The 12,608-nt window shown below is 41.2% G+C and overlaps 1 protein-coding gene and 1 non-coding gene across 3 annotated transcripts in view; one reads left to right on the top strand and one right to left on the bottom strand.

Annotated features, from left to right (window-relative positions):
• Positions 1–12,084, bottom strand: part of Jak1 (Janus kinase 1) — a 132,488-nt gene extending 120,404 nt beyond the window's left edge. For both annotated transcript variants that reach the window (XM_047540320.1, XM_047540331.1), the window contains exon 1: positions 11,858–12,084. The gene's annotated coding sequence lies outside the window, so the exon portion shown is untranslated. The remainder of the gene's footprint in view (positions 1–11,857) is intronic.
• Trnat-ugu (transfer RNA threonine (anticodon UGU)) lies at positions 1,225–1,305 on the top strand. Its single transcript has one exon. It is a non-coding gene; the product is annotated as a tRNA-Thr (tRNA).
• Positions 12,085–12,608: the final 524 nt, after the last annotated feature.

The raw sequence follows: 12,608 nt of genomic DNA, 5'->3' as shown, positions 1-12,608 counted from the left end.
CAGGAGAATTAAATAAACCCAGTTGCCTTACCCCATTTTTGTTTGTTTTTAAAGGAATCCTGCTGGGCACAGTGGCACACACCCAATGTTGCAGTTACTCACGAGTCTAAGGCAGAAGGCTCACTTGAGCCCATGAATTCAGGGCCAACCTGGGCAACACAGTGAGACCACATGTGGCTGGGAGAGGGGAGGAAGGAATCCTTTCAGGTCTTCTTTATTGCTCTACAACTAAAACCATTAAATACTATACAGATGTATAGAGGCACTTCTCCAAGGATTTTAAACTGCTTCAGAAATATTAAGTTAGAAAACACGATAGGAACAAGTTTCCTAGGTTGTCGTTTTAAATACCAATGTCAACAAAAAACAAAAGGACAAGTGACAAGTCAGTCCAAAGGTTTTCTCCTTTGCTTTTGTTTTACGCCAGAGAGCCTCAGATTTGAATTCCAGCTCTGCCATTTTTAGTGCTGTTTTCTCATTTGAAAAATGATGCCATTAAGCTCCTACTCTCTGGCTATTACAAAGATTAATTAAATATCAACTGCAAAGCACATAACCCCACAGCTGACACACAGTGAAAGCTTACTAATCACGAGTCTCACCCTCGTGCTCCCTCTCTTCCCATCTGGGAAGACGCTGCGCAGCCCTGCCCAAGCACACACTAACCTACAGGAATCTCCAGAAGAGCTTTTCTCGTTCTCCACCAAACCTGCACCATTATTCCCATAATGCCCTAAAGTTTTAGTCTCTCATTCAGGATATTTATCTTTTTTACCATTCTGTGGTCACTGCAGGCAGGGGAAACCAATGGGCAACTATTATTTATATTTTTATTACCGCAAAAGAGAGAATTGAGAACACCTATAAAATATAGGACACACAAAAGAACCATTAATTAGAAGAAGAATTTAACACATGTGACAATGTGGTAGAAAGAGAGATTACTGTAAGAAAATAGGAGCACTGAAAACAAGCAAATAATTTAAACTTGAGTTTGTTGGCAAGGAAACATGAGTTGCGGAGTACATTTTTCTTTTGCATTTTCTTTCTGCTTGTAGAAGGAAACATAAATTCCTGAGGAAAAAAAACTATCCATAACTTGTTGAACTTATTTATCTAAGCCACTGGTAGGACCAAAAATACAAAACAAAGTCTTCCAAAATTCTTGGTGATCTTTCACAAAACTGTACCCACTTTATAAAAAAATCAAGCATTTAGGGGGCTGGGGAGATAGCTCAGTTGGTAGAGTGTTTGCCTTGTAAGCACAAGGCCCTGGGTTCAATCCCCAGCAAACCCCCCCCCCCAAAAAAGAAAGAAATCAAGCACTTAACTTGACAAACTCCCTTCATTAAAATGTCTCCACTCTGAAAATACAAGACCCTGTCTATAAAGAAGGGCAGAACATGATACTCAAGAAGAGGATCACACACCCACAAACCATGAGCAGTTGGCGATCAGGACATCTGAAAAGACCTTGAGAGTTAACAGAATTTAGACAGAGCATGAAACATGGGCAAAGTGCATTTTAAAAAAAGAATGCAGAAAAACATGGAAAACATATGAAATGTAAATGTAAAATAGTAAACTATTTTGGCACAGCATAGGAGAAAAATAGAGAAAAAAATGAAAAGATAGGTTAAGGTTTTATCACAAACAGTCTTTACTACCAGTCTTAGGTGGAGTTTGGATCTTTTTCTATAGGCAACAGGGGATTCTAAAGGTTTGTAGTCAGAGAAATTCTATGACCTGAGTCAAGTTTCAGGAAGATTATTCCATATCCACATGAAAAATAGCCTGGAGGGGAGAGCTGGGAGTGGGGAGACTAGATTAGAAATTACTGCAACCACCCATGTAAAGAAAGAAAGTATGAAGGCAATAGCACTGGAAACAGGGAGAAGTCAAAGTGTAAAATAACTGGGAGTGCCCAGAGGGCTTGGCAAACTTGGATGTCGGGTAGGGAAAAGGCAAAGGGAAAGATCAGGATGGGTCAGCAAACTAGCCTGCAAGCCAGAGCTGGCCTGCCCCATATGTACAGCCAAATAAACTTACAGATCTTACGTTATTAAAATGTTTAAGGAAAAAGAATTGCAGAGTGTGACAAGTGGTAATATAAACACTGTCATGCTCATTGATTTACATGTTGTCTGCTTTAGTAACACAGAGTTCCATGGTTATAACAGATACTACATGGCCCTTGAAGAGGAAAAAAAAAAAATTCTGTCTTTACCTTTTCAAAAAAAAAACTTTCTGGCTGCTGGGTCTAAGGTTCTGAGGGTGGAAGACAGAGAAGGTCTTAAGAAAAACAGAAGTCATCCTTTAGTATGCTAATGGGTCAGAAAGAGAAATAGCATCAATACTGCAGTAGTTAAATTCCATCAACAGGTCAGCCAGGTAAAGGAGCCTGGCATGCATTGGGAAGACCACATGACCTGGGCCTGGGTCAGCACACTGGCTTTGCCCCGGGCCTCGATCAATCTTCCTCCAGATCACTGTAAGGCCTGGATCCTAAGCATCCTTCTTCTGGGTCTGAGCTCAAATGTCACCTTCCTCAGACAGGCAGTCCCTCTTCCACCCACCCAAGCATTCTCTATCCATTACCTTCTTAATTTTGTATATTGTACTTAGCACCGCCTGAAATTATCTTACTTATGGACATGTTTAACATCTTAGAATGTCAGTTCCTTAAGATCAGGGTCTTGCCTCTTGTTCCCCGTGTCCACAATAGTACCTGAAACTGCTCAATTAAAGAGCAGAAAGGAAAGAATATGAATAAAGGGACAACTGAAGCTCGAGTGAAAAGTAAATCATCTGCAAAATTTTAGGAATGAATGAGATATGCCATTCACAGAACCTTCAGGAAAGTTTTACTGGGATAAGAAGAAAAGTGAGAGAAAAAGAAGATACCCAAAAAAAGAACAAAGACACAAAGTAGAAAAAGGGAAGTACTTATTGTGTCTCAGAAGCCAGAGAGTTATGGGGCTGGGGAACATCTGCCAGGAAGCAGGTTTTCAGAAAAAAGGTATCAAAATGTGAGAACAAGGTGATCTCAAGATAGCAGTCTCAAGAGTATGGAGGTGGCAGTTTGCAAAGGGTTAAAGAATAAGTGGGTGGGAGGAAGTGAAAGCTTTAAAGGCATTTGACAGCAGAGTAGAGGAAGTAGAGAAGACAGCAGAGGCACACCCAAGAGCAGCAGTGAGGAAGTGGGATCCTTCTTTCTTTCATAGAGTGACACAAATCTGATCATGGTAGTACCCTGTTTAAAAGCCTCCAACCTCCCCCACTACATTATGAGAAAGCCCAAAGAAAGACGGACCATAATGGCCTGCCTGATCTCACTAACGATGATCCTGCCTCTCACCAGCCTGCATCTTGGTCCTCTCTGTGCCAACTGCAACTGTCCTCTTGGCCTACTCAAGTCTTTGGCACATGCTATTCCCTCTGACTAGAAAAACCTCTTCCACCCTTCAGATTTCAGTGTACAGAAGCCTGTACTGCAGAAACCCCTTCTACTTAAGGCACCATTTCTCTTATAGCCAACTAATCAACTCTTCTGAGACTTAACATATCTGTAACAAAAGGTTGTACAATTGCTGAATTGTTGTATTTTCTACTAGCAGGAATCTTTCTGAGGGTAGAGTCATACCTGTCTTATTGTCATATATATGTTATCTACAAATAGATGTTGAATAAAGGAATAAACAAGAAAACCTAAGAGTTGGGGGGGTTGTTTTTTAATCACAGTTTGTGCATCACAAATGACCAATTTATTAAATCCATCAAGGGGGCTTAAAATTTACTACATTCAGATGTATCTGACCTCTGACCTCCCACTACTTCTAAACAACCTTAGCTGCAAAAAAGGTGATATTCTCTGGTGTTACCATCATACATCCCATGGGTTTCATAATAAGATAACTGATATATAGTGATCAGTGGACTAAAAAGTTTTACAGAATGGCTTTAACTGAACAAAATTAAGTACTATATTAAATTTTGGCATTATGCAGAATTTTTTAGTCTATGTTATAGAAATTAACCCTAAAATAGGTTTGGGGATGTACATATCAAAAGATTCTTCACATCTCTTTATAACAAATCACATCAGCCTACCTGCCTTCTGTGCGATCCATCAAATTAGTTTTCTAACAAGAATTTTCACAAGAAGATATACATTTGGCAGACTGTTTTTTCCCTTTCTCTTCTCTCTTACCATAGCTTGAAAGATTATTTAAATTCTACTAATAAAAAAATTTATATATAGTCTTACATTCTGAGAAAATTAACTGCAAGCAAGCCTACAAATAGAATTGTGTTTAACTGAATTAACCTGTCAGTTCTAATACCCTTAAGCACTCTAAAACAGCATTAAAAACAAATGAGAGTAGTATTAATCACTATTTGTTCTTATCCAGTTTTGCTTTATACAGTCAAACCAGTCTGTTACTCAAGTACATGAAAACAAGAGATTGAAGTTTCTTTTTGTTCGCCTTTTTACAGTTCAAGTATACTTCCCTACACACTGTCCCTCCACAAAGCAAACTACATAGCTTCATATCTTTGTCATTCTCGAATAGAAAGACAAAGATATAACTAAATCTTTTGCTGTCAAAGCTCTTGGAATAAGAAAGATATCAACAGTCATTTTCCAACCGCAGGGCAACTACTGTTCTTCAGAGTAATAATAATACTCAGAACCAAGAAACCTGTCCAACATAAACACCTCTAAGAAAGAAATGTACTTTAAATACACAAAATATATACACGGTTAAGAGAAAAGACTGGCAATACAATTTTATATTTTGGGTAAATTTTGCTTTAAGAAAGGACAATATGTATACAGAAATAGAAACTGTAGAGCAACCTTCAGTGAAAACTGAACATATATTTAAGAATTCTTTTAAAATCCTTAATTCCGTAAGCAGTAGAAGTCTTTGGAGTACTATCTGATTTGTGAGATTTTTAATTTCCACACAACTCAGATGACAACATTTTACAATCACGTATGCCTACTGCCTCTCTGCCAGCAGCCGACCATTTCCTAAGTAAACTGAATCAGTGAAAGCAACACAGTATCTTTATATTGACTTTCCCAGAAAGCCTAATACATTCCTACCAAATTATATACCTTGGATGGCATTTAAAGTTAAATAAAAGCACCTTTGTTTCTTGTTTTTCCTTAAAAATGGAGAAAAGTCTAATTTAGCACCTTGTGCTGTCTAAATAATTAATGCTTCTAGATCTGAGAACATGTCTTAAGCACCAAAACTTTTTTGATTTATTCATTTCCAAATAAAGCATTTCTCACATAGACTATCTCAGCTGATTTTTGTCCTGCATCTATTGGGTGGAACTTTTTACCATCTTAAAATATTCTGGATATAATTTCAGCTTTTTTTTTAATTAACACAAAGCATACATAACAATTTTTAAACAGTTAACACGCTCTAAGTTCACACTATGTGATCAGCACCATTCCAAAATCTTTAGGTGTAGCTATTCAATCTTCACACTAATCTCACAGACAGGTACCCTTTATCCTCAGCCTATGGGCAAGGACATGGGCACCCCTTGTTCACTTCCTCATAGCTAAGATCAACCCAGTCTGGGTCTAGAGCCTTCAAAAGCAGACCATCGAAATCAAGGAAAGAAACAAGGTTAAGATGCATCTGAGGTATAAAAATCAACCTGACTTAAGTCTCCCACAGCTGGTTCAAGTTATTACTGTCTCCTACACAGTCATAGTTCCTCTATTCAGATTTCACAGAGGTTTCAATTGCAGATCACTCTTTTTTTTTTTTTTTCAGTGCTGGGGATTTGAACCCAGGGCCTTGTGCTTGCGAGGCAAGCATTCTACCAACTGAGCTATATCCCTAGCCCGCAGATCACTCTTAAGTAACAAATTTCCTGAAGAATTAAAGCAAAGATCCCTCACTTGGTTTTCATTCTGAAGAAAATCTCTTCCTTCAATTGTCCTGTAGAAATTCCCCAACAACAGCTTCTTATTCGGGCCCCATCCCCTACTTGTATACTTCCCTTCCCATCTCTTAAATGAGGTCTGTGAAGTGGCCCTCTTCTGCTAGATCTGAACTCTCACTTCATTTCATGCAGTATGACTTGACCCTTCTTAATACTGTGGTCATCATTACCAACATCAATTACCATACTGTGTGGTGATGATAACAACTTCAAATTGCTAGGGTGTTTACAATAGCTTGCCCTTCTGCTAAATGCCCGGGAGTGTTACATTCTTAAGCTATAATTACTCCTCGTTCACAGCTAAGATAAAAATTAATAATGCTAGCCTGAGGATGTGCCTTCCTGAATTCAGCCTCTAGATCACTTCTGTCTCTCAGGTTTGTTGTATTAAACCTTCTCTTGTCTTGAACACCAGTTTGATACACTTTCAGAGTCCTTTAAAAATTAAAAGCAAAACAAAGCAGTTTTTACTATAAGGAAAGCACATATCAACTTCTAGACATATATTGGCTCTAAATGTTTTGTTTCCTGACAGTATTATGGATAGTTGATAAGTGGTAGGTAAGTAAAGCATTTTCTGTTGTGGGGAGAAGGAAAGGGTAGCACAATAGTACAAGCTGGCCCTTTGCAGAACTTTCAGTGCTTCACATTCTTCCATCTGCTAGTGACACTCTTCAGCTCAAAAAAATTAAAAAGGCTTCTCATCTTCCCTATTCAACACAGGCCATGGTCCTGACCTCACACTGTTCACAGACTTGTGGAGAAAGTCAGTCTTCACCATCTGGCACCAGCCTGCAGTCCAGTCTAACCACCTATAGCTCTTTCCCAAGTGGTCTTTGCTCTCTTCACAAAGGCTGCTTCCAAGTTTGTCACCCATACCATATATGTGCCCACCTCCATGCCTCTATTCATGTTGCATGTCTGCACAGATTTTCTTCCCACCTCAAAACAAGGAAACTCTTACTCCTCCCTCAATGACCCATTCAAAAGAAGTCTCTTCATAAAAGCATTTGAGAAAGGCTCCAAACAGGATTTAGCTCTCTTCAGGGGTCCTGGTGGTTCTAATTTTGACCTCTACCAAAGCATTACCTACACAGTGTTACAGCTACAAAGAGCAAATTTACTTCCATTATAAACTGTGCCCTACCCATCTGCCAAGCACTTCATAGGTACCAAGAGATACCTGCGTATACACAGAATGAATTAATCTGTAACTTAAAATTTAAAAAAGAGAACAACAACAAAGAGAAACTACTCCTTAGTTCTCAGACTTCAATGGAGTGCTCTGAAGGCTTCTAAGAAACAATCTACAATAACAATGTAGGGTTTCCTCATCTGTATAATCTGCAACTTCAAAGCTCTACTCAAGCTCTCTGAGGCCTTCCACTAGACATAACTCTATCAGGGCAAGGATTTTTATCTGTTTTGTTCTATTTATTCACTCTGAGAGTTAACAAGAGCTCAGTAAGTATTTATAGAATGAATAAATAAATGAATAAAATGCTGTGTGAATATTACTGTTAAGTAAAGTCAGTAACACAGATTAAAAATATCCCAACAAATACCTGCTGTCTTCTAGCCAGAGTAGAGTCATAAGAAATTTTCCTTTTGCTTCTAAAAGTACATCTTGCCTTGGAACTGGGCAATTTACTCAGCACCAAGGAAGAATGAGTGCCTACAGCCAGCTGCAAAGAATCACAGATCATAAAACCTTAGAAGTGAAGGTATCACGGAAATGAGCTTAATGTTTTACGCCTTCTTATGGCCTCAGACTGCCAAAAATGCTAATGCACTTCAGAGGAAAGAATACTCAAAGGAATTAGTTTCCTGTCCCAGAAACCCAGTCATTTCAACATGGCAGATGCTTAAAACCCCATGTTACCAAAGGGTTTTTAAGACAGGAAGCAACAGTGGCATACCTAGCTGAGTACTGGGGACAGCAAGGAGACAGGAAGCAACAAGCCAAACAAGAACATGCTTGGAGGTTAGAATGAAATATATAAAAACAATGAGCCAGGGGCTGGGGGTGTAGCTCAGTGGCAGAGTACTTGCCTAGCACCTGTAAGGCACTGGGTTCAAACCTTAGCACCACATAAAAATGAACAAATAAAATAAAGGCATGCTGCCCATCTACAACTACAAAAAAAATTTTTTTTAATGAGCAAATTTCTCTAATGCCTCCTACAATTTACCTTTGCAACTTTTTTTTTTTTTTTTTTTTTTTTTTTAAGAGATCAGGTCTATGTGGCCCAGGGTGGCCCCAAACGCCTGGGCTCAAGAGTTCCTCCTACCTCAGCCTCCCAATTAGCTGGGATTGTAGGCACACACCACCACGCCTAGCTTGTAATGTAATTATTAAAAAAAGAAAAAACAAGTAGTACCGCCCTTGATCACCAGGTGCTCTGCCTATTTCCATCATAACTCTTCCAACTTTAACCACTCTTATAGGAAAAAGTGGTAAGAAGGTGATTGTCCTTAAATGAGAAAGGGAATAGAGCATGGATGACTTTTTTCCTCTACTTTACGACTTCCCAATTTTTCTACAGTGAATTTCCCACTGGTAGCAATGATAAAATAAGCTTATTTAAAAAAAAAAAAAAAAAAAAAACAGAGCTAAGAAGTTTGTGTTCTAATAAGAAAAATAATTACACTCTTTATACCAAAAGATGAAAATCAATATCAAACTATCTACCCTGCTTTTTCCTCAGCATAATGCCTTACCTTATAACTACCAACACATCTAACAATTCATTTATTTTTAAAAAACTGAGCTTCGTAATAGGTACAACCTGTGCAGTAGATCAGTTTTCATGCACTATGTGTGCATTATTGACCTGCTTTCCCCAAAAAATTCTGTGAGACAGTTAAGGTGGACATTTTTATTTCCAATTTAGAGATGAGGAAAATAAGTGGCAGAAGTAAAAAGATTTGCCATGATAGGAGTCCAGATCTTCTTGATTCTCGTCTGGTATCTCAGGTACTATGGACATTTTAAGCCAGATGAACTTTGCTGTGGAGCATGTCCTGTGCACTGTAGGATATTTCACAGAATCCCTGGCCTCTACCAGCTAGAAGCCTTCCCCTGAAGTTGTAACTACCAAAATCTTCTCCAGAAGTTGCAAATATTTCCTCCAGTGCAAAATCACACCAAGTTGAGAATCACTGGACTAGAAGAATCTGCAAGGTTCCTTCTGGCACCTCTATTTTACAACAAAAAAGTATAGACAATACCACTGAGCCACATACATCACAGAGCACAGAAGTTGTTTGCTCAGCAAGATTCAGTTTCTTAACCAATTCCCTGTTTGAATTTTTTTAAATATACAAACAAGCAAGAAAAAGTTCTTTGCACAAATATCTACATTTCAGACAATAAGCCTTCTAATGGCATATTATTACCTCATTACAACATAAGGATATCCAGAATACACGTACTTAAAAGGAAAAACCATTTATCAGAGGAACCTAAAAGTTAGAAAAAACTGCTTTATTAATTCAGTTATTTTTACTTCATCTTCTCTTTATACAAATGGGTATAAATCTACACATGTTGCTTCCTGTGGCTTTCTGTCCAAATATATGTGTTACTTTAAGGTATTCAGAAGAAACAGAGTGATAACTTCAGAACATTATAATTTATAATTATGCTTATAATATAAATTATTGTAATTTTTTTAGTTGCTACTAAAATCACCAGTATTTGTAAATTAAAGAATCTAAACTGGCAGGCCTCACAATCCTATTTAGACGCCCTCAGATTGTTTCTTCAAGCAAATCAACCCAGGTCCATTCCTGCAAAAGTGACCCCATCCCCAAAATTCCTTACCTTCACCAGTTTTTTTTAGCAATTGCATGAGTTGAAAAAATTTTACATCCTTTACATCCTGTAAAGGATGGATACCAAATAATCAGAGAGGTAATTACAAGTATAGCATTAGTCAAACTGACATTAAAACTGCCTAAATTACACCAAAAAAAAAAAACGCTGAAATACACATATATTTTGAAAAATGAATTATTTGCCAATGTCTAATGCATTTACTCTCATCATTTCCCAATGGTAGTAAATAAAAAGTATACTATGGAACAGAAAAAAAGTTTAAACTAGCACTATTCAATGGGGATTGTTAACACCGAAATCCTGGTACTAATCCTGTAGTTATCTAGAGAGTCTGAGATATACAATGAAAGTTCTTAGTATATAGAATTAAGAAAAGGTAATGAGTATTCCTATTCATAATATCCACAATCACTTGGGTCTGATGTTCTTGCATCTTTAAATGTGATCTGGATCTATATGTGGAAGACATTTTCTACATATTACAAAGCATATTATACCAGAAGTATCCAAAACCCTGGTGGTCTCCATTAGTCTTCACCACAGAGTACAGAAAAACACATTGATCCTTCAGTGAAAATGATTGCCAGGTTTTGGAAAACATCAAAGTCACCAAAAACAAAAGTGAACAAACAACACAAAATGGAGTTTTGGAAAGTGAGGAACAAAGACTTAATCAATACAAAATACTCGTCTTAAAATCTTTTTCCACTGTGACTATGTCCACACATAACTCAAACCTTTCCTTTAAAAAAAAAAAAAAGGCAATAACCAAAGACCACATGATCACACATAATTGTCTCTGCATTATACCAACATTTAACAGCCCAAGGTTTTTAATGCCTTCCTCCCTGACAGAAGTTAACAATTTTATACCACTGTAAATACCTGTCACTGAGAGAAAGACTCTATGAATTAGATTAATAGCATGTATAATAATGTATCCAACCAGGGGCAAAAGACAGCTCACAGTCACGTATTAAGAAGGGCAGGGAAGACAGGATACCCTTCCTCAGTAACACACAAGAAATCATGGAGAATTTGTCCTCCAAAAGATGGGCACACAAACATCTGGCAATAATCACATCTTTTATCTAGTCTCCCTAGAGAATTTCGTTCGTGAACACATATCCAAGGAGCCCACATCCCAGAACCTTAGGGAGTGACTTTAGAGAGGTGTTTACTAGTCCTGATGAAGCAACGTCTCCATCTGAAGCGCCTCCTCTGATGCGCCAACTCGGCAGCAGCGCGCAATGGGGTCCGAGTCCTCTACCAGTCCCAGATTCGGTTAATTAAGTCCCTTTACAGCAGAATTAGCATATCCCTACATGGTTCATTCTCACTGCTGCCCTTCCCTGGTCCTCTCGTTCAGGGTCATCTGTCACCCTTCTCGCAGGCTACCTGGCGCCAGGTACCTAACAGAACCTAGAAGAGGAGGGGCGTTTCCTGAGATCGCGGACGCCCTCGACCCCTACAGGGCTCTAAATCCCAGACATTTCCCCTCCCAGAGATGGCAAGGAAGAAACCGGGAAAGACCCTCAGCCTTCGTCCTGCAGCCAGGAAAAAAAAAAAAAAATCTTCTCCATTCGCCCCCCCACCTCCCCGTTGCAAGCTGGCGGTCAAGTTCTCCGCGCGGCGACCGAGGGACGTCAGACCTCAAGCCCGCGCCCGAATCTCGGGGTGGTATAAACAGGATGTCTGACAGCGCGTTCCTGTCTTGTTTATGAAAACTTGCGGTGCGCCCGGGGGGAGGGGGCGGCGAGACTCAACCTTTCCCCTCCTGGCCCGGGTCCCCGCCTGGCGACCTCCCCCCGCGCCCGCTCCGCTGGACTGGAAATCCCCGGCCGTCCGCGCTGACACCCGCACGCCCCACGGGCACGGCCCCGGGGTCCCGCGCGGTGCTCGCGGAGCCCCGGCGGTGCGCGGCGCTCGAGGACAGATCAAGAGCCAGGGCCGCGCCTCCGGCCAGGGCCGGGCTCCGCGCCCCTCGCCATGTCGCCGCGGCTGCGGCAGGCTTCTCCACCACCTCTCGGTGACACTCACCACTTCCGTGTGCGCCTGGGCCGGACGGCTCCGGGTAGCTGCGCCGGTCGGAGTCCGGCGGCCAGCTCGCTAGGCGGCCAGCCGCTCGGGGCCCGGCGTGGTGCGCCCAGGGCTGGGGAAGGGGCGCCGGGAAGGGAACCAGGACTGAGGGGCAAGCCAGCTCCGTCTGCGGCTCGCGGCTACTCGGCGGCCGCCGCGGCCTGCGCTCCCCGACGCTCCCGCCTCCCGCCCCTCCCCGCAGTAGGCCCCGCCCCCTCGCGACGTCACGAGCGGCGGCCCCGGAAAGCGGGCGGGAGCCGCGGTGGAGGCCCGAGACCCTGTGCTTCGCCTGTCCGCCCCGCCCCCATCCGGCCATGCGCACGCCCCGCCTCCGCCCCCGCCCCTGCCCGGGACTGGCCACTTTTACCGCGTCTTCTGGAAACACCAACCTGGGGATGCGAGGTTAGCTTGCACAGGAAGTTAGACTGTTCATAGAGTGACACTCCCCCCAAGGTTTGGAGGCCCTCGGTCACGTCTTTGTGCACTTTGATGCATTTATCAGAGCCTTCCGTGTGCACCTATGCCTCTTATCCCAACCGCACAAAACCCAAGCTCTCAAGGCACTTGTCTAACAAGAACTTAACCAGGGGCTGGGGTTGTGGCTCAGTGGTAGAGCACTCGCCTAGCACATTTGAGGCCCTGGATTTGATCCTCAGCACCACATAAAAATAAAATAAAGGTATTGTGTTCACCTGCAGGTAAAAAATAGATT

The sequence above is a fragment of the Sciurus carolinensis genome, chromosome 1 (assembly GCF_902686445.1).
Source record: "Sciurus carolinensis chromosome 1, mSciCar1.2, whole genome shotgun sequence".
In the NCBI taxonomy this organism is placed as follows: domain Eukaryota; kingdom Metazoa; phylum Chordata; class Mammalia; order Rodentia; family Sciuridae; genus Sciurus; species Sciurus carolinensis.
The sequence above is the reverse complement of the archived record's forward strand: the minus strand, read 5'-3'. Positions and strand labels throughout refer to the sequence as shown.